This window comes from Halichoerus grypus, chromosome 9 (assembly GCF_964656455.1).
Source record: "Halichoerus grypus chromosome 9, mHalGry1.hap1.1, whole genome shotgun sequence".
In the NCBI taxonomy this organism is placed as follows: Eukaryota; Metazoa; Chordata; class Mammalia; order Carnivora; family Phocidae; genus Halichoerus; species Halichoerus grypus.
The window spans coordinates 68,000,103-68,023,365 of record NC_135720.1 but is presented as its reverse complement, the minus strand read 5'-3'; the positions used below and the strand labels follow the sequence as shown (position 1 = coordinate 68,023,365).

Genomic DNA, 23,263 nt, shown 5'->3' with positions numbered 1-23,263 from the left:
TTTCGCTTTTAGGTTCCACATAGACTTTCATTGTATGGAGGTGTGTATGCAAGTAAATGCTTCCTGCTTCCTCAAAGGATTTGAGGCAGTTTAGAGGAAACACAGAGGGTAGAGTAATAAGATTTTAATAAAGAGTAAGTTCCCAAATTAGAATAGAATGGCAAGACACATGCGGAGTAATGTCATTGCTTCTATGCGTGGAGGGCTCCGTGGGGTTTTTTAGCTCCTTTCACATACTTCATCTCACTTGGTCCTGCGGTAGGCAGCACCGCGGGGATTGGCTCCACCTGTGAGGAGACTGAGTATGGCAGTGAGGAGCAAAGTGGGTCTTTCAACTCCAGGCTGAAGCTCTTTCTATAGGAAGGCTCCTGGCATCTGGAAACAGAGTTTTTGAACTGTGAGATCGAGGAGGAACAAGCGGGCATAAGCAGTGCCCACGTGCCCACAGCATCCTGCTATCCGCATGTTAGTGATACACAGTGTGGTAAGCGCATGCTCCTCCACAGTACTTTAAGAAGCTTCAACTGGTTTGTTTGGTCACTTGGCTGGACTCATTTAGGCTTTGGCTTCCTGGGAATATTTTATATTGAATTATGCCTGGGAATGTTCCTAGTATCTCGCTGGCTGACATAGCACCCCACAACAACAACAATAATAGTAATAGCAGCTCCCAATGACTGATGGCTTACTATGTTCAAGACATTCTGTCATATTATATGGTCTTCCCATTTAGAGCTCTGTCTCCTTTCTTCTCAGATAAATATTCCATTTCTGCCAAAGTTTCTATTCAAGCTGGCTTTAAGATGCCTACCAACCAGTTTGTCTACCTGGGCATATGCCAAGACCACGAGGGCTCTTACCCTTGGCTGGTCTACATGGAGGCGCATGACCTTCAGCACCAAGAGGGCCAGGACTCTTTTTCCAAGAGTGGTCCAGTTGCAGATACCAGGTCTCCTTCAGATGCCAGCTTCTTCTGACCTGCTTCCTCCTGACCTAGTGCTTCCTTTATTCACGGCTGACATCACTTGCTTTGGATTCAAATATATCAAGGGTCCCTACCCTAGCATACCTTAGGTGCAGGCACAGAGCCTGGATCTTATTCAGCATTATGAAGGGCAGTGGACAGTGTGTGGTACCTGAAAGCCTTGGGCTTTCAGATCGTGCAGACATGGGTGTGAACTGTGGCTCCACGGTGTGTCTGCTGGGAGGTTGCGTGATGCACTGAATTGCTCTGCACTTCAAGTTCCTCATTTGTTAGCAGGGATTTATAGTCTGCTTTGCGAAGGCTTTGGATGAAGATGAAATGTGACATCTGCGTAAAGCGTAAATTTGGTCGCAGGCACATAGGCAGTGCTAAGTACCTGGACTCTGAGGCTTTACCTGGGCCCTTGCCTGAGCTCCTGCTTCCTTTTTGTGCCCCTTAGTATCTTAATGCCTGTCACAGGAGGTACCTGGGCCCATTTTCGGAGCATGTGCCAGCCCCATACCACCATTCCTACCTCCTTAGTTCCCACTTTCACCCTTCACTTCTAGGTTTGTGGAGCCAAACCTGAGAGCCTGGACTGCTGCCAGATGGGGCCCTGTGTCCCAGGTACATGGAGGATCCAAACATGGGCCTCTGGCAGACCCTGTACCACTGACTAGTGATTTGAGGGTCGTGAGTGCCCTATGGTCCGTCTAGGTTGGCAGGTGATCAAGACTGCGACACATGTGCATCAGATCTTGCTACTCAAAGTCTGCTCCATGGTCAGCAGCATCGGCATCACCTTGGAGCTTGTTAGAAATGCAGAGTCCAGGGCGCCTGGGTGGCTCAGTTGGTTAAGCGACTGCCTTCGGCTCAGGTCATGATCCTGGAGTCCCTGGATCGAGTCCCGCATCGGGCTCCCTGCTCGGCAGGGTGTCTGCTTCTCCCTCTGACCCTCCCCCCTCTCATGCTCTCTCTCTCTCAAATAAATAAATAAAATCTTTAAAAAAAAAAAAAAAAAAAAAAAAGAAATGCAGAGTCCTGGGCCACCGAGTCAGAATCTGTATCTTAACAAGATCTCCGGTGATTCACATGGACATCGAGCCTTGAGAAGTCCTGGATTGGCTCCCAGAAGACAAGGGCCCCGCAAATCATTTCTACAGGAGAACTTGGGTTCTTCGTTCCAGGGGTGAGCACTGGTTTCTACAAAGCCTCCAATAGGTGTGTTCAAAACAAGCATTAAAGTCAAATTTATCTGTGTAGGAGTCAGTTTTGTCTTCTTTCTAGGTTGTCTAAAGCAACCTTTGAATCTCTTTCTCCAAGACCCACAAGTAATCCAGGATGCTGCTAGCTTGCTTCAGATTAACTCGCTTGTCCCCACTGCTGTTCGGTCAAGTCTCCCAGGCCATACCTACTCCAGGCCTTTCCGATCATGGAAACACAATCACACACACAAAGGCAGACACATATACACAGACGCAAACATGTAGGTGGGCATACATTACACACACACGTGCACACACACACCAGGGGCCATGCCATTTCCTACTCCTGGACCTGAGCTTATGTTGTCTCTTCTGCCTGGGATGCCTTCATGCCCTTGTTTGGCTGAATTTTAGTCTTCCTTTAAGTTTCATTTAAAGTGTCAGCTCGGGGACGCCTAGCTGGCTCAGTCAGTGGAGCATGCACCTCTTGGTCTCGGGGCTGTGAGTTCAAGCCCCACGTTGGGTGTAGAGATTACTTAAAAATAAAATCTTAAAAAAAAAAAAAAAATGAATGAATAGCTCAGCCAGCACCGCCATTTTGCTCTCACGAGGCCCTTTACACAAAGGCTGTGTGATGGCATCTCTATTAGCCCCACATGGCATTACAGTGTTCTGTTTATGGTTTGATCACGTCCTGGAAACAGTGAACCCAGTGAGCGCAAGGACCAGGTCATATTTATTCCTCTTCGTGTCTCCAACACCTAACATAATGTCAGGCGCATTGTAGGGATGCCCTGAAAATGCTTATTGCATACGTGACGTGGTAAAAAGCTTAGATTGTTCTACTGGCTTGGCATTTTGTCCTTTGAAGTTTAATCAGAGTGAAATAAAATTACTGCAGACTCAAAGCGTTTGGGGAAAATTCTGTAAAACCTTGCAACCCAAGTGGAAAAAGCAGATCAAAGAGAAATTAGACGGCAATTTGTTAAAAAAAATTCTGCAGTGGCATTTTAATTAGAGAATATTCTTCTCGTTGAAATTAAGAACTCCCAGGAAAATACTTGGAATGTGCGAGTATCCCTCCTCACACTTTTCCACCAGCCATTGCAGGCAGGACCTGCTGAGGGAAAGCTCCGCGGAGGACAGCACACGGCACAATCAGACGCTCAGCACTGACACGGCATTCTGCACTTGGCACGATGAAGCCTTTCCCCCCTCCTCGTCCTGTGGGGAGAAGGTGGCAGAACTGACAGGACTTGATGGCTGAGAGAAGAAACTCTGAGCATAACTGAGCCGCTCCATGCACACAACTGGACTGTCAACAAGCAGGATTTGGCATTCTGGATCCTCCTTTCGTGTCAACCAGTCTTTCCCCCTACCTCAGAAGGTCATCCCTTTTGACAAACATTATACACCAAACCCGAAGGTTCTTTGTAAGGAGGCAGTCGGGACCGGATCAGTGTTTCCTAGACTTTGGGATGTCACAGAGAAGTAAAATTGTTGAAACTTAAGTGTAAGGATGACTAAGTTTAGAATTGCCAGATTTGTTTTGCTAACTAGAAATGCTAAGAACATCCATGATCAGAATTATGTCATAAAAGAAAATAAATGTTGACATTTAAATAAATGATCCCAGAAGAAAGCCTGGCTTTTAAAAAATGGAATACATTTAGCTTTATGAAACACTCACATTTTCGTTATTTTTTCTCATTTCACAGCAGGCCAATGACAAGGAGTGATTGTTCGGAGCAGTGTTTGGGAGATAGATACGGGCTTTGCCAATCTTTAATATGCTAGCTCCACGTATTTGTCGATATCCCAAAGCCAAGCTTTTGTAGCAGAAAAGTGAGTGCAAGCTTGCGTGCTGGCATTCCGCGCCCGGCCAGTCACTGGCCTGCTCCTTACGTAACTGTGGCCAGAGGCACTCATGCCATTACTTTTCCAGAGTCAGTGTGGTATGTCTCTGCTTTATGTTCATTAAAGAAGATCGAAGACTTGAAACTTTGGTGTGATTTTTCTAGGGAGTTTGAGGTAGGATTGGGCTAAGCAAAAGGTTTGAGCTGAGGACTTTATCCCATGGTGTACCCACCTCTTATTTTTGTTTTGTCCACACTAGGAAAATAAAGAAGATAACTTAGTACTGGAATGTGAATTTGGGGGCTTAATGCTAAGGGAAAATAAAAAAGGAACACAAAACTCTGTGTACATTATAAGAAAACTATGGAGTAAAAAGACGAAAAATAATTACAGTGATTGGTTGAAGGTGGGGGATCGTGGATAGATTTTTCTGTCATGTTTTCCAAGTTTTGTTACTATGTTTATATTACTTTTGGAATTTAAAAGTAATTTTGTAATTATAAATGAGAGAAATTGAAGAATTATATCTTTAGGGGCTTTTTGGGATGTCACTGAAATGCTGTAAAAGCAAGCTGCAAACTAATGAATGTGTTGTGGCAGACTGTATTTTCCAAAGATGGCCATAACACCGCTGTCCCTCCCACAGACTCCTTTTCCAAAGAATCTAACGCTCCTCCCACTGAGCTCTTCTCCTTGAACTTGGCCAGATCTCTGTAATGGCCTCAACCAACTGAGTATAGCAGAAGGGATGCAATGTGACCTTTGAGGCTAGATTATAACAATGTCATATACTTCTGCTCTGCTTTCTTGGGATACCACCCCTTGAATTCAGTGGCCATGCTATGATGAAGTTCAAGGAAGCAGCCCATGTACAGAGTCCACACGTAGATGTCCTAGTTGACAGTCCAAATGAGGACCCAATATCAACTGCCAGACGTGTAAGTGAAGAAGCCTCCAGATGATCCAATCTCCAGCCTTTGACTCTTTCCAGAGGCCTCAGACACCATGGAGAAGAGACAGCTGTCCCTTCTGTGCCTGGGTCAAATTCCTGATTCATAGAATCCCTTATTCTAAGCAAAATTAAATGATTGCTTTATATTATTAAGAGTTGGGGTTTGTTATATGAGGAATATGTATGTAATATCATTCTCTTTTAGTAAAAGTAAGCAATCGAGAGCAAAAATGAAATTCCTGTACATCTATCTCTCTGTATCATAGACCTTTGAACAATGCAGGGGGTTAGGGGTGCCACCCCACCCACCACAGAGTTGAAAACCCATATATAATTTTTGACTCTGCCAAAACTTACCTACTTAACTGCTAATTGCCTACTGATGACCAGAAACCTTACTGATAACATAAACAGTCGATTAACACATACTTTGTATGTTTTATAGATATTACATACTGTATTCTTATAAAAAATAAGTTAGAGAAAGGAAATGTTAAGAAAATCACAAGGAGGAGAAAATACATGCACAGTACTATACTGTATTGATGGCAAAAAATCCGCATATAAGTGAAACTGCACAGCTGAAACCTGTGTTGTCCAAAGGTCTGCTATAGACACAAAAACACCCTTGTACAGAGACACGTAACTTAAAAAAAATTGTTATTGTGTTAAAATATACAAAACATAAAATTTACTATTTTAACCATTTTTTGAACTTTTAAAAATATAACTGACACATTTCCATCTTAACCATTTTTTTTTTTTAAAGATTTTATTTATTTATTTGACAGAGAGAGACACAGCGAGAGAGGGAACACAAGCAGGGGGAGTGGGAGAGGGAGAAGCAGGCTTCCCGCAGAGCAGGGAGCCCGATGTGGGGCTCGATCCCAGGACCCTGGGATCATGACCTGAGCCGAAGGCAGCCGCCCAACCGACTGAGCCACCCAGGTGCCCCCATCTTAACCATTTTTAAGTGTACAAATATTCATATTGTTGTACAGTCATTACCACCATCCATCTCCAAAACTTTTTCCATCTTCCCAAAGGGAAGCTGTACCCCGTTAAAACTAACATCCCACCTCCCTCGGCCCCTAACAGCCACCCTTCTACTTTCTGTCTCTATGAATTTGACTATTTTAGGCACCTCATATAAATGGAATCATACAGTATTTGTCCTCTTATGACTGGCTTACATCACTTAGCGTAATTTCTCATGAGTTCAACCGTACGGTAGCATGTGTTGGCATTTCCTTCCTTTTTAAGGGTGAATAATCTTCCATTGTATGTGTGTACCACATTTTGTTTATCCACTCATCTGTCAGTGGACACTTGGGTTGCTTCTACTTACTGTAAATAATGCCATTGTCATGTAACGTACACACTTGTTGAGTCACTATGATATACACCTGAAACTAGGGTAACATTGTGTGTCAGCTACACTTCAATTAAAAAATAATAATAATGTGATTGTAAATAACATTGCTATGAACATAGGTGTGCAAAAATATGTTCAAGTGCCTGTTTTCAATTCTTTGGGGTACATACCTGGAAGTGGAATTTGGGGATCATATGGTAATTGTTAATTTTCTGAGGAAGTATCATACTGTTTTTCATAGAGACTGTACCATTTTACATTCCCACCAGCAGTGCATAAGGGTTCCAATTTCTCCACATCTTCAACAATACTTATTATTTTGTAATTTTGTTCTTTATTTTTTTATAAGAGCCATCCTAGTAGGTGTAAAGTGGTTTCTCATCATGGTATCTCATTTTCATTTTCCTAATTATTATTATTGTTGAGCATCTTTTCATGTGCTTACTTGTCCTTTGTATATTTTCTTTGGAGAAAGAGATATTTAAGTTCTTTGCCCATTTTTAAATTGGGTTATTTGGGTCTTTTGTTTGTACATAATCTTTTAAATGTATATATACACGAACAAGGCAGAGGCAGAAAAAAAATGGCCAACAGAGTGTTACCTCAAAGAGTGTGTGCTGGGAATGAGAAGACCAGGAAAAGTGAGATCTCTTTGCCTTTTATGTCACATATTGCCAGTTTTCACTTGTCACCAACATGTGTCACTAATTGAATAAAGAAAAAAATTTAAAGAAATTATCAATAAAATGTCATTTTCCTTAAGTATCTTAAAATACCTGACTTGAGGTTTTTTTTTTTTAATAGTACAGCCAAGAAAATGAAATAGTCTTGAGCTGACTGACCCTCCAAGCAAATTTCATAGGTAAAATTTCAATAATGAGAAGAAAACTTCATTGTTCTCCTTGAAGACCTTGGCCTGCCTTCCCCCCCCCCGCCCCCCCCTCCGTCCCCTCCTCCCTTCTGGAAAGAGCTCAGACTAAGAGAGGAGCCTGTCTCTCTTTAAAGAGAGTATTTGTTTCCATGGTAACTTGCCTTGTTCATCTTCAGAGTTGTAAAGTGGGAAATTCTATTACAGGCTTATCCAGGCAGTTGCTTTTGAAATGGTGTCTGATATTAGCTGTTTGTTTCATTCACCTTTGCTGTTCAGGAATCTTTTGAATTTGGTGATTCTGTTTCAATCAAACGGAGGAAGTAAAATAAAACAAAATGAAGCTGGTTATAATCCGTCTGATTGGGCCTGCTGTGCACTCTTGTGGGGAGCTGTCGTGGGCTGTTGGAGCCCCCGGGTGACAGCGTGATGTGTGAGGCCCAGGCCCACCTGGGCACCGATCCCCAGCAGCGGAGCCCAGCACGCACAGCAGCTTGGAGATGCCCTGTGAGGTCAGCTGAAGAGGAAACAGAAACCACCTCTGCTGTCAGAAATGACTTCTTATTAATGGATTTCATGTCTTATCTATGAGATTCTGATGTGGGCAGGTGGACTTATTACATCCCTGCTGTGAAAGCAACTGTAGTTCAAATAGGTGCAAATAAAGCAAGTAACCAAATTACTTGAGGCTGGTGATTTTCATTTCTCCGGTAGCATCTATGTTTGTAAAGCTTCATTTATTGACTCTTGGAATAGAAGGTTTTGAGAGTTTTTATTGACCACGGTGATTGGTATGCATGAAATCTATATGGTTTTTAATCTTTCTGAACCCTCAAACAAATGACATTTAAATCAATTTATATACGTAGAAAATCTCTCAAAAGCACCTCTTCTATTCAAGAAATTCAGCTACTTTATTTCATATGAAAGCAACTTCATGTGATTATACTGGGAAAATAACATTCTATGGGTTTTCTTTTTTTTAAAAAAAAAAGCTAATTGCTAATCAACAGCTTACCTCCAACTTTCTTAGGCAAAATATTAGTATTTAAAAATATTTAGATTGGGATGATGAAAAAGTTCTGGAGATGGATGGTGGTAAGTTTGTATAACAATGCAAGTGTACTTAATGCTACTGAACTGTATGCTTAAAAATGGTAAAATGGTTAAAATGTAAATTTTGTGTTATGTATATTTTACCACAATGAAAATATTATTTAGAGTTTTCCAATTGGAAAATACAAAAGTTTCTGCAATTGCTGAAGAAACGCATATTAAGCAAAACATAATTATCTGAGAGTCTTAGGCTCCTAGCTTTTCCCCCCAACTTTTTTGAGGTATAATTGAAAGATAAAAAACTGTGTATATTTAAGGTGTACAACTTGAGGTTTTGATACATGTGTGTATTGTGGTATGATCACCACAATCAAGCTAATTAACCCATCTACCACCACATAGTTGCCATCTGCTGGTGCTTTTTTTTTTTTTTTTTGGTGTGGTGAGAACTCTTAAGATCTACCCTCTTAGCAAATTTTAAGTACACAATACATATTAACTGTAGTCACCATGCTGTACATTAGATCTCCAGAACTTACTATCTTATACCTGAAAGTTGTACCCTTTAACAAACCTCTCTTCATTTCCCCCATTTCCCCTAAGGCGCTGGCATCCACAATCCTACTTTCTGCTTCTATGAGTTTGACTATTTTATTTTTTATTTTATTTTATTTTTTTAAGATTTTATTTATTTATTTGACAGAGAGGGACACAGCGAGAGAGGGAACACAAGCAGGGCTCAGGAGTGGGAGAGGGAGAAGCAGGCTTCCCGCGGAGCAGGGAGACCGACGCGGGGCTCGATTCCAGGACCCTGAGATCATGACCTGAGCCAAAGGCAGATGCTCAACTGACTGAGCCATCCAGGCGCCCCGAGTTTGACTATTTTAGATTCCACATACAAGTGAGATCATGAAGTATTTGTCTATGTCTGGCTTATTTCACTTAGCAGAATGTCCTTCAGTTTCATCCATGTTGTTGCAAATGGCAGAATTTCCTTCTTTTCCAAGGCTGAATAATATTCTGTTTTACACACACACACACACCCCATTTTCTTTATCCATTCATTTGCCAATAGACATTTAGGTTGTTTCCATGCTTTGGTTACTGTGAATAATGATGCAGTGAACATGTGAGTACAGATATCTTTTTGAGATTTGGGCTCCTATGAGGGCTCATCCTTAAACTCAGACTCCCAAGAAAATTCCAAATTTCACTTTCTTTCGTCATCTTCAGTTTTGAAGCATTTAAAATGCTTCCCTTTTCCCATGAAAGATGATAAAAGTACTATGTTCAGTAGCCCTTACCCCTAGAGATATTACTTCATTCCCGTCTTGCCTGGGAGGAGTTTGCTGTCTCACCAGGATAATCGAAGAACACGAATTATCCCAGAATCACAAGGGATCTCTGTGGCCAACTCCTCTGTTGTCCTACCAAAGTAGGACAGTATCTCTGGCAGGTATCTCTGGCAGGTGGACATTGTTTGCCTGATTACTCCCACTGCTGAGGAGCTCTCTACCTCCCAGGCTGCCCACTCCACCTTTGATCAGTCTCACTTTCTACACATTCAGCCAAGGGTTTGTCTTGGCCTGTGCCGGGCACCGGAGACACCAAAGGGAACAACACGGACGTGGTCCTGCTCATGAAGTTTACATTAGACTGTTCTTTTAGGCTGAAATCTTGCTCCTTCACCTTAAGCTCATTTGTTCTAATTATGCCTGCAGTCATAAAGAGGGCATGATGCCATTAGTGCGTGCTGGCCACGGGCAGCCCGGTGCCAAGAGCCTTGGTGGCTTCATTTCTTTCACTCTTCACAGGAATCCTATGAGGCAGAGACCATCACTGTCTGCATTTTACCACTGAAACAAAGACTTAAAAGGTTAAGTATCTTGCCTAAGATCATATAGTTAGTATCTGTTTCTCCATTCATATTCATTCATTCATTTATCACACAGTGGTTGAGGATCTACCGTGTAACCAACTGGCAATGGAGAAAAACTTGGTGGTGGCTGCCCTGAAGAACTCACAGACAAATGGGGGAAGACGTCAAGCAAGCAAACAGGTATAATGCAGTGTGCTGGGCTGTGCTCTGCGCATGCAGTGATGACAAGTTGGAGGAGGGTCTCTCATCTGGTCTTCGGGTCTAGTCTGGCTCCTGATGAACGCAGCCAGCCCCTGCTTTCTGTCAGACATCTGACCCCTCTAATCCATCCATCCATCACCTGTACCCTGAGTGATGTTTAAACTGTGAATCAGTTTTGTCACATTCACTCACTTCTTTGTGCAGCCAACCAATATTTTGGGGGACACAAGAGTAAATAAATCAGATACAGCCAGGACATTTACAGAGTTTGTAAGGTAGGTAAGAAAAAGAGAGAGATAAATAGGATCATTAAAAAAAAAAAAAAGCATACAGCCACTGTGGAAAACAGTTTGACAGTTTCTCAAAAAGTTAAGCATAAAATTACCATATGACTAGCAATTCCACTCCTAGGTATATACCTAAAAGAATTGAAAACAGGTACTCAAATACCTGTACACAACTGTTCAAGCAGCATTATTTACAAAAGCCAAAAGATAGAAACCACCCAAATGTTCATCAGGGGAGGAATGGAGAAACAAATCACAGTGGTATCTATACAACAGTGGAAAGTTACTTAGTCATATGGAGTTGCTTCACAGAAGCAAGGCACAAAATGTTACCTATCATACAATTCTTTTTATATGAAATATCCAGAATAGGTAAAAACATACAGACAGAAAACGGATGGTTGCCTGCAGCTGGGAGGAGGGAAGAATAGGGAGTAACTGGTAATGGGTACAGGGTTTTCTTTTGTGGTGATGAAAATGTTTTGAAACTAGGGGCGCCTGGGTGGCTCAGTCGTTAAGCGTCTGCCTTCGGCTCAGGTCATGATCCCAGGGTCCGGGGATCGAGCCCCACATCTGGCTCCCTGCTCCGCGGAGACCCTGCTTCTCCCTCTGCCTGCCGCTCCCCCTGCTTGTGCGCTCTTTCTCTGTCAAATAAATGAATAAAACCTTAAAAAAAATGTTTTGAAACTACAGGTGGTGGTGGTGCAACATTGTGAATGTAGTAAATGGCACTGAACTGTGTGCTTTAAAATTGTTAATTTTCCATTATGTGAATTTCACCTCAAAAAAACCCCCCAAAATATAACAAAGGAGCCAATTTTAGATGGGATCAAGGAAGGATTCTCTGAGGAAGCACAGTTTGTTTTTTTTGTTTGTTTGTTTTTGCTTTTAAGATTTTATTTTTATTTGTCAGAGAGAGAGCACGAGCAGGGGGAGCGGCAGGCAGAGGGAGAAGCAGACTCCCCGCTGAGCAAGGAGCCCGATGCAGGACTCGATCCCAGGACCCTGAGATCATAACAAGATCCGAAGGCAGACAATTAACTGACTGAGCCACCCAGGCGTCCCTGAGGAAGCACAGTTGAAGCTGGGACCTTTAGGTCCCAGCTGAGCAAGAATTAGCTGGGAGCAGGTTGTGAGAAGATGCCGCTGACAAGAAGTGGGTGAGGATGGAACTGAAGAGGAAGGCCATGGCAGGATGAGGTAAGGATTTGTAGACACATCAAATGTCTCAGATCTTACCCCAAATACCATGGGAAATCTGAAGGGTTTTAAACCAGGGACAGTCACAGTAGCCTGCATGTTATGACTTTCGATTTCTGCAGGAATGGATGACAGGGGAAAAAGAGCAGAGCTGGGATGTAGGAAGAATGCAATGCACAGAAGCGACTTGGACTAAGGCTCCCTGGGGCTGCCAATTTGGTTCATATCCCTCCAGGGACACATCTGTCATCAGGACCTTATCCTTTCCCAGTTCCCCTGGCTCACCTCACCCTGCTCACCCCATAGCCTCTGCTGCAGCCATATGGAACGGCCCTCGGTACTCAAGAGGTACCATAGTCTCTTTCACTCCAGGCCATTGGACATTATGCTCCTATCCTGAAACATTTCCCCATAATATCTGCCTGGCCAACTTCTCTTCAACCTGCAGTATGCAGCTAAGGCTCATAGGGTCCTGGCCCCAGACTACTATAGGGCCTGCCTTGGGAGCTCCCTCCAGCCCTCTGACCTAATTCTATGATGGCACATACCACAATGGGCGGCCTTTGCCTGTTTTACCCGACTTGATTTTTTCCATTAACCCATGAATGCCTCCAGGCAGGAACTCCTTGTCCTGGTGCCTTGCACCATCCACTGTGGTAGATGAATTCTTTGACGAGAACTGAGTCAGAACTCAAGGTGGCTCCCCCAGAGGTCTGCTTTGAATTCTTGGTTAACATCACTTCTTTTTTTTTCTCCAAAGATCTCCATTCCCACCCTCCCACAGATTCTGTCCCTTGTCGAAATGCTTGCCTCTTTCCACTTTTCAGAGTGGAATCTGAATTCCTTAGACAGTGTCAATCACATTTTAGTTCTGCAGACTTCTCAATGGTGAACAAGCCTCTCACCATCGCTTTTGTTCATAATGCCGACACACTCTTCAGTAGATTTTCCTTCCTTTTTCATGACACTTCTAGCTCTTTAATCTGAAGACTAGCAATTCATAAATAACTGATCTTTAAATAAAGACATATTGTTCTAATGGACATTTAACCCTCATGTTGCAAGTACTGGTCAAGTTTTTACTCTTGAAGAGCCCATTTTAAAGATACATTCATTTCATTGTTATTCAGGACCTTATCCATTTCTGGAAAACATTCACCTATTATTTCCCCGAGCGCCGTTCAGACTTCAGCATAATGTTAAGAGCCCAAGCAGCTTGTCCTGAGCCCCACCTCTGCCATGCGCTAGCAGGGTAACCTCAAGCAAATTATTTCACCTCTGCATGCTTTTGTGCCCTCCTTTGTAAACTAGGGATACTAATGGTACTTACCTCAGAGTTTTTGTGAACACTAGACAAGTTAATACTTATAATACACTTAAACAGTGGCTGGAGTTTGCAGCAGCAACAAATACCTTCTGAGGAAGGGGAAACAGAGGGGGGTGGCTGTGTGTGCTACGGCAGCTGAGAGCTCCTGTCTGCACAACTCCACCTGGTCCTTTCTCCTTTCTGTGCTGAGTGGGGACGGGCTGGAGAGAACTAACTTGGGAAAAGTGTGCTGCTGTCTGCGTAGTGAACTCCGGCAATCCACCGACCACAGAACATGTCTTTCTGAAGCTACAACAGCCCTAGGGACCTTGGTTTGGTTGTCATGGTACCCTCCCATTTATTAAACTGATAAAAAATATTCTCTTGAGGGGCGCCTGGGTGGTTCAGTCGGTTAAGCGTCTGCCTTCAGCTCAGGTCATGGTCCCAGGGTCCTGGGATCGAGCCCCGCATCGGGCTCTCTGCTCCGCGGGAAGCCTGCTTCTCCCTCTCCCACTCCCCCTGCCTGTGTTCCTGCTCTCGCTATCTCTCTGTCAAATAAATAAATAAAATCTTTAAAAAAAAAAAAAAATTCTCTTGAATGCCTAGACTGAAAAATCATCCTCTACCGAAAGAAAAAAGAAATAACATTCCTGATAACTTTAACTTAATTTTCATTTTAAAGACTTAATTGATAAGAAAAAGCTAAAATCTAAGACAGTCTGAGGAAAACTTTGAAATGCAAAATACTTCTTTGCTTAGCTCAAGAAAAGGTGACTTTTTTCTTTAGCTGAGCAAAATCAACATGACTGAGCCATTGCTACTTTTTGACTATCAACTTTCCGATTAACATTTAGGGAGCATTTATGCCCTGCTTGCCTCCGAAAGTAGAAGCAGTTCATAACTTCAATACAATGGGTAATAGAATAAGAGATTAAAATGCAGACCAGCCACCTATAGAGGATATTGATGGCCTAGATTCCATCTGCTTGGCACATGTGTTACTCAGGGGCAGGACATGGAGCCAGACACCTCCTTGGGGTTGGGCAAGGATTGGCAGAGGAAGGATCAGCAAACTCCCCTGAAGGTCAGGAAGGCGGTTCAGCCAGGTAGGTGGAGCCTGGTGCCCAGAGAGGAAGGTGACCAGTGGAAGGTAACTGGCCATTTAGGCAAGCAGCTGACCTTGGAAAGTTCCAGCAGGGTATCATGGGTTACAGGATGGGACCTCTGGGAATAGACCATATTTGGATGTTGGATAGGTAGGGAATTGGACAACCTGAGTTGGATCAGCTAACATATTTGATGGTGGTGTTGATGGGATTAGGGCCTACAATGGGCAAGATCAAGGCAGGACTCCAGCCCTAAAGGGAAGCTGTCATTCTATGAGGGCGTAAGCCCAGCCGGAGGAGCAGTAAGGGGACCTTACATTGAGTCCCTGAGTGGCCCACACTCCCAGGGTGTGGACAGGACTGAGTCAAGTCACATGGACCATGGCAGGGATGTGGTAGTAGGAAAGGGCTCTCCCTGATTGGTGGTATCAGTTAGGTAAGCTATCTGCTCCAAGTGGCCAAAAACCCAAGTTCCTGTGGCTTCCTGTGTGGGGACATTTATTGCTTATTAATAAGAAGTCTGGAGAGAGTGATCTCAGGGTTGGTAGGCAGCTTGTCAAGGTCATTCCCATCCTCTGCTCCATCGCCCTTACATGTGGGCTTTTTGTCACCATCATCACAAGATGGTTCCATGTATTAGGTCCTCATGGTGTCTTCAGCAGGAAGGACAGATGGAAGCAAAAGCCTGCTTCCTTCTAGGCCTGTCTGGAAGCCTTTTACAGGAGCCCCCACCATCCCCAGCAGTCTTTCCCCCACTGCCCACTGGCCATATGTAGGTTATCCAGCCACCCCAACCTGTAACAGAAGTTCAAAATGCAAATCTCTTGTTTCTAGCCTCCATAGAGGCAAGAGAGAAGGGTGGTAAAGATAATGATTACTGGAAATCTTTTTTACATAAATCTTTTGTCTAATGTAAATTTTTTTTCTCCTTTTCGCCTTAATTTGAGCAGCACCCTAGATGCCCCTTCCCTCTCCCTTATCAGAAGAATATTAAATTGCTTCAGCTCCTTTTAGGAAAAAATGGTATTGATTTTCTCATGGACAATTCATCCCTCTCTCTGAGATTGACCAATCCTTATTCTTCAGGGTCAGATGCTAGGGCACGTGAGCCTTGCTCCACAACTGGCAGCCCATAGTGAGGTGAGATACCAACAGCTGGACAGATGGCAGCCTGAGAGAATACTACCCGACATTCCTTGTCTTGGAAAACTGCCCAACTCTCATGGGCCAAGGAGAGTCAATTTCAGGCAGTTGAGTTTTCACTTACGACTTCTGCCTCTCCTCATCCCAATCTATGTCCTTGGACAGAAAAGGCCTAAGGATATAATAATAAAAACAAAAAGTATGTAACTGTGAGGCATGAATTTCCTTATATGCTAAAAGGGTAGAGACTTGAAAACTGAAAAGATCAGTTCTCCCAGCCTAAAATGGTCTAGAAAACAGTTGAGCAAGAAGGCCATTTTAGGGTCTTCTGACCCGGAGGTGCTCAGTCTTCAGGGGACAAACATACTACAGAACTCGGTACACCTTGGGGAGAAATGTAGGGGCCACTGAGCATCTAGAGTAGAATAAAGACATGTTCAGACAAATTAATCAATCAAAAAGTTTACCTCACTTGTGCCTTTTCTGAAGAAGTTGCTGGATGATACACTTTAGCAAAATGAGGGAGTAAACCACAAAAAAGAAAGACATGACGTCCAGGAAACAGGGATCCAGCCCAAGAAAGCACCAAAGGGAAGTCACAGGATGACAGCTCAGCCCTGGCCTGGAGAGTACCAAATCTGTATGGGAGCTCGGGGAATTGTACTGGGTCTGCAGAATGATGGCTCTAGAGAGGAAATGGATCTGCAACTGTGTTTGAGAATATGAAAAATTATTAATAGGTGTGGGTGATAAATCTGTTGGAGCATTTTTTTTTTTAAAAGATTTCATTTATTTATTTGAGAGAGAGAGAATGAGAGAGAGCAAGCACATGAGAGTGGGGAGGGTCAGAGGGAGAAGCAGACTCCCTGCCGAGCAGGGAGCCCGATGCGGGACTCGATCCAGGTACTCCAGGATCATGACCTGAGCCGAAGGCAGTCGCTTAACCAACTGAGCCACCCAGGCGCCCTGGAGCACTTTTTTTTTTAAAGGTGATAAATCTAGCTCTTCCTTGGCGCAGCCTGCAGAGGTGGCAGCCATCTTCTACTTCACTCTGGTGAAGCCCAAGGTCGTTAAAAAGAGGACCATCTGGCACCAGTTAGTGATATATCAAAATCAAGCACAGCTGGTGGGAACTCAGAGGTAGAAGATTCAAGGGCCAGATCTTGATGCCCAACACTGGTTATGGGAGCAACAAGAAAACAAAGCACATGCTGCCCAGTGGCTTCCGGGACTTCCTCATCCACACTGTCAAGCAGCTTGAAGTGCTGCAAATGTGCAACAAATCTTACTGTACAGAGACTGCTCACATATCTCCTCCAAGAACCCTAAAGCCATTGTGGAAAGAACAGTTCAGCTGGCCATCAGTCACCAATCTCAATGCCAGGCTTGCATCAAAGAAAATGAATAGACAGCTTCTGCACATGTCGTATTGTGTTAATAAAACCATAAAATTGACCAAAATAAGGTGATAAATCTATAGACAAATGAAAAAAGATACTAGGAGAAACAAATGGTTTTAAGAGAAAGGCCATATAATTATGGTCATTTTACTTGGCTCGGCTGTGAACGCTAGTTATCTAGTCATAATGCAATATTGACTGATTTAATCTAAAATTGGTGACCTTGGGATGAAAGGCTAAGGAAAATGGGAGAGGTGTGCACAAACTGGCTAAATCTTCCACTACCATAAAATGAGGTCAAAATTTTGGCATGCAAAATTCGTAATAGCAGTACATATTATTTACAAGTATTGAGTTGTTAAAAAGAAACAACAGGCCCCAAATGGAGTCACCTGTACTAATCCCCATTCCAGCAGACCAAGACTTAATACCTAACTGAAGTTCTAGCCTCCTTCAGGAATGGAATTTGGAACCCATCTGAAATATCCTTATCAACACTAGTGAGTTAATCTGCATGACAGAATCCTGCCCTTCCCCCAAAGGAAAGTGGCTGGGGTGCCTGGGTGGCTCAGTCAGCTGGGCGTCCGCCTCTTGATTTTGGCTCAGGTCATAATCTCAGGGTCTTGGGATGGAGCCCTGAATCAGGCTTCCTGCTCTGCAGGGAGTCTGCTTGAGGATTTCTCTTCCTCTCCCTTTGCCCCTCCTTCCCCCAGCTCGTGCTCTCTTGGTCTAAAATAAATAAATCCATCTTGAAAAAAAAAAAAAGAAAACAGACCTTGCCTGAAATAATCCTTTTTTTTTTTTTTGATGACTTCCTTGCCCATATCCCATTCTGGCTATAAAAGCCTTCCATTTTACGGGGCGCCTGAGTGGCTCAGTCGTTAAGCGCCTGCCTTCGAGCCCCGCATCAGGCTCCCTGCTCCGCGGGAAGCCTGCTTCTCCCTCTCCCACTCCCTCTGCTTGTGTTCCCTCTCTCGCTGTGTCTCTCTCTGTCAAATAAATAAATAAAATCTTTAAAAAAAAAAAAAAAAAAGCCTTCCATTTTGTACAGCTCCTCAGAGCTCCTTTCTATTTGCTAGATGTGATGTTGCTCAATTCATGAATTGCTGAATAAAGCCAATTAGATCTTCAGATCTACTCACTTGAAAATGGTTTTTAACAGGGCAAATTGAAGAAGTGGACTGAGAGCGGGGGGGCGGGGGGCGTAAGTTGTTCATTTTGCTAGAAGATACATTGGATTTTAAAACTAAATGCACATATCTCCTTAAAAAATAAAATGCATCTTTAAAATGCATATACGAAGTCAGGCAAATTGTCCATTTACTTGCGGAGGTGTCTTCTGCTTCTTTGCTCTGAAGCTCCTGCCCCCAGCCTGTTGTCAGGCCGCCATGGCTGTGCTATACAATCAAGACCCTTAATGAGCTGACCCAGCAGGCGAAAGTGGAGGAGGCGTCAGCATTTCAGGGCTTGTTTAGCCACTTTAGGTCCATCCATGTTGTGGCAAATGGCAAGCCTTCATTCCTTTTTATGGCTGAGTAATATTTCATTGTGTGTGTGTGTGTGTGTGTGTGTGTGTGTGTGTGTGTGTGTGTATACACCACATTTTCTTTATCCATTCACCTACCAATGGACACTTAGGCTGCTTCCATATCTTGGCTATTGTAAATAATGCTGCAATAAATATATGGGTGCATATATCTTTTTGAATTAATGTTTTCATTTTCTTTGGGTAAATATCCAGTAGCAGAATTATTGAATCATAGGGGAATTCTATTTTTAATTTTTTGAGGAACCTCCATACTGTTTCCCACAGTAGCTATACCAGTTTACATTCTCACCAACTATGCATAACAAGGGGTTCCTTTTTCTCCACATCCTCACCAATACTTATTATTTCTCATGTTCTGTTAAACTTATTCCAGAATAGTCTGGGAGCCTCTATAAAAAGTAAAATCTTATTCTTGGATAGAACATTCCTTTTGAGGAATCTAAGGATTAAGAGCACCTGTATAGAAGGATATATACAAAGAAGTTACTTCAAATACTGCATAATGACCAAAAATATTTAATTAAAAAAATACCCTAAACCTCAAAAATGTCTACTAATAGGGAAAAGATTAAATTATGTAAATTATGTAGTTTTTTTAAAGGACTGAATTAAGTCTATATATGCTGATCTGGATTGATGTCCGTGATCTATTGCTACATGAAATAGCAGATATATAATGCTGTTTGGTAAAAAAAAAATTTAAAGCAAAAGAAAAAAGCCTGCATGTATTTTGAAAACAGTAGGGAAGGATACTCTTAACAGATTATTACCTTTTTTATGTAATTGTGAATTGTTCGGCATGTTTAATGAGAATAGATAACTTTGTAATTTGAAAATCTAAGTTTGAAGGAGGAGGAGGCAGAAGTGGAGACAGAACAGTGGGAAGTCATGCACTGAAGGTACGGTGGTCTATGGGGACACAGGTTGCTGTAGGATGGTGGGAATTACAGATTTGTATTTGTGCATTTGCTAAAAGATTCTGCATAAGAATATGAATTTCTTGGTTTACAAAAAAGTGATTTACATTTTTAAAATAAATGTTTTTAAAAATTATATATTTTTAAAAGTAGTTGTATCAGATGAATAAGGCTTCATAAAATTTATAGGCATTTATAGCATACCTAATGTAACTAACCTGATGAAGGCCTGCAAAGATAATTGTTTTTAGATAATCAAGAATATTCTTTTCTTTTTAAATTGATCTTCTGTGATTACCGCAGTCTGTAAATAGTGACAAAGACTAATAAATGAGGAGGGAAGGAGGGAAAACACAAGAGCACAGCATAATGAATTGGTCTATAACCATCTAGAAGAGAACAAATTGCAACTAGCAGTTTTTCAGAGTACACTGCAGCCACACATAATGAATCCTAAATCTCTCTGCACCCCAATAAGGTTTTTGATCTGAAGCACACAAGGAAAGCTTCAAGTTGTATTGTCTTCCTTGAGGGAAAGAAATGAAGGTGAATTCAAAAATCAATGAGGAACAAATCCCAATCTCACTGAGACACTCAGCTTAGACAGTTGTGAGTAAACTCCCATCAACAGAATACGTATGTAGACAGAAACTCTGCATAGACAAAGCAAAGCACCTCTGTGCCTATGTGATCAGACTGAAACCAGGAACCAAAGGAGTTGGGTCCTTTTCATGATCATATACCTTTACTAGCAATGAAATGTCCTTTAACTTTGCTTACTCATTCCTTTAAAGTGGATAAAGGGGGTTTCCTGCTGTGCTTCTATCCAGGCCTTGCCAAAACTGTCAATCACTTGGGGTCGTGACAAAAGACTAGAGAAAATACTGAAGAGAGATACTTTAGTTTTAAAGCTACTTTAGCTTATTCTCATACTTAGGAAGCCTCAGATGAGTCTACTTTTTCCAACATTAGCTATGCCAACTATCACAGTTAAAACTACGTGCTATTAACAAAAGTGACTTTTTTTTTGGGGGGGGTAGCGGCAGAGGGAGAGAGGGAGAGAGAATCTTAAGCAGGTTCCAAGCCAGTGCCCAGTGTGGAGTCAGATGCGGGCTCAACCTCACAACCCTGAGATCATGACCTGAGCTGAAATCAAGAGTCGGACTCTTAACCAAGTGAGCCACCCAGGCGTCCCCATAAGTGACTATCCTAAAAGGAACAGAAAGGAAGCACGTATTCTTTGGTAGGTTGATAGATTGAAACATACAGGAAATCAGCTTTTATATTTTTCCTTGCCTAAACAAGCTAGTACCTGAGCCAGTTCTGCTGCCTGAAATGTTTAAACATTGCTATAATTGTTCCTTAGAACTTCACTTAGGATCTGAACAACCTGCCATTTCCCTTAAATAACAGCCTGTCACAGTGACAAATGCGGAGGTGGTTGGTCCGCAATGCAAAAGTAGTCTGTTTCAGCAGACTGTTCCACGTACGAGCAACAGTCAGGTTCATTAAAATGAAAGAATAAAACTTGTTCCTACTGAGACACAGTGCTTTGGTTATTTTTGGGTAAGATGTCTTATTTTATACTTAAAAATAGTCAAATGGGGCTTAGAAGTATTAAATATGTTAAAGATTTCCTTTACCACCTTTGTTCCAAATTCTCTTATTCTGCTGGCTGGTAGGAATGGGGCATATTATTATCTATTAGAATGTGACATTTCATCTCATAGGACTATCCCCTACAAACTGATTTCAAGAACATGTGGATATACTTCTTCACTTTCCTTTGGTGGATAGCCGTCTTGTTTTTTTACTGATTTTTTTTTTTTAAATATATAAAGAAGGAAAAAGAAAAGAACCACAGTAGCGAGGACAAGGTCAGACTATTCACTGACATGACAATCTCCAGTTTTTATTATTTGTAATTCCAGGCTAGGCATGCCACCTATAGATGTAATGGTAACAAGTACATTTCCGCTTTCTCCTAGATCACCATCTATCAAATTGCTCCTGGACCTGGGGAAGGAGGTGCAGTCATCAATGAGCTTTGCTTTGGAGCCTGAAAACGAGAGGGTTATAGCTGACTGTGTGAAGGAAAAGCAATTCCTTGGAGGAAGAAGACTGGTTCTGGGCCTGGTTAGATGCCACCTTACTGTTGGGAGTCAGGAGGCCCAGCCAGTTTCTATGCTGAGTACAGAGGATGGCCTAGATCCAATTCTACATGCCTATTATCTCGGTATTGTTAATGTTACCTTCCCCATTCCCCGCTAGGGCAAATTCATTTCTTCTGTCACATATACTTAAGATGTTGATGATTAGAAAGAATGAATCAAAATATTGGGACGGGAAAGAGAATTGAATGTGTATTTGTTGACTCTTTTCAGGAAAGATTCTAAGTCCTCTCGTTTACAGTAACGATATTAACATAAATTCTTTATAGTGCTTTTAAAAATGTTACCTTGATTTAGGAATCATGTTCTGTGAATGAATGTAAAAGTCAAGCCCCCCATAGATCTTTAAGAATGTAGGGAGAGTCCTGGATTTGGGCCAAATTATTGCTCCTCTGCACAAGAGATGTGCTTGCAAGACGAGCATAATGGAAAGAGTCTCTCTCCGATAAAATGGCAGGGTAGCGTTGCCTGATACAACATATGACCCATTTTAAGTCTTGCTGTATTAAACCTGAGGGACGCTGAGGGAAACGGCTGCCTCCAAACATAAGTGGAAATTGAACTTAATACTCTAATCACCATAAATTGTAGTGATTATTTGTGTAAAACCCTAAGTATATGCTATGACTAAATGAGTCATTTACAGAATATCCTTTCAGTTATTAACTTGGCATAAATACTAATCCCTGAAGATTAAGTTGAACATTAATCACTTTGAACATGCAAGGACCTTTTGTAATCCCGAGTTTCTTATTTACATATGATAATTTCCCTGGTGGTAGCTGAGTAGGGCTGATCATTGCTATGTAAGCAATAATGTATGACAAGGCAAGCTGGAACAAGGGGTAGGGTTTTCCTCTTCTCCCAATCCCTCCCCTTCCTTCATTCCCAATTTGAACTTAATTAAAACTCCTCAGAACTTGGCTCTGCTAACTAGAGGGCCACACAAGCCCTGAAATGCTGACGCCTCCTCCACTTCTGCCTGCTGGGTCAGCTCATTAAGGGTCTTGATTGTATAGCACAGCCATGGCGGCCTGACAACAGGCTGGGGGCAGGAGCTTCAGAGCAAAGAAGCAGAAGACACCTCCGCAAGTAAATGGACAATTTGCCTGACTTCGTATATGCATTTTAAAGATGCATTTTATTTTTTAAGGAGATATGTGCATTTAGTTTTAAAATCCAATGTATCTTCTAGCAAAATGAACAACTTACGCCCCCCGCCCCCCCGCTCTCAGTCCACTTCTTCAATTTGCCCTGTTAAAAACCATTTTCAAGTGAGTAGATCTGAAGATCTAATTGGCTTTATTCAGCAATTCATGAATTGAGCAACATCACATCTAGCAAATAGAAAGGAGCTCTGAGGAGCTGTACAAAATGGAAGGCTTTTATAGCCAGAATGGGATATGGGCAAGGAAGTCATTAAAAAAAAAAAAAAAGGATTATTTCAGGCAAGGTCACTTTCCTATGGGGGAAGGGTGGGGGTCTATCATGCAGATTAATTCAGGGAATTTCACCTAGAGTGTATAATGCTAAGTGAAATAAAGTCACAGAAAGAAAAATACCATATGATTTCACTCATATGTGGAATTTTAGAATCGAAACAAATGAATAAAGAAAAAGAGACAATGAAAAAGACTTTTAAATACAGAGAGTAAACTGGTGGTTGCCAGAGGGGAGATGGGTGAAAGGATGAGAGAAGTGGGTGAAAGGATGAGAGAAATAGATGAAAGGGACTAGGAGTACACCTACCTTGATGAGCACTGAGAAATACACAGAATTGTTCAATCATTATATTGTATACCTGAAACTAATATATAACACTGTAGA

General features: G+C 42.2%; 1 long non-coding RNA gene across 1 annotated transcript; it reads left to right on the top strand.

Annotated features, from left to right (window-relative positions):
• The first annotated feature begins 1,794 nt into the window (after positions 1-1,794).
• On the top strand, positions 1,795-22,858 carry LOC118549795 (uncharacterized). The gene is made up of 4 exons (XR_013441180.1): positions 1,795-2,153; positions 11,558-11,721; positions 11,774-11,844; positions 21,254-22,858. It is a non-coding gene; the product is annotated as an uncharacterized LOC118549795 (long non-coding RNA).
• The last annotated feature ends 405 nt before the right edge of the window (positions 22,859-23,263 follow it).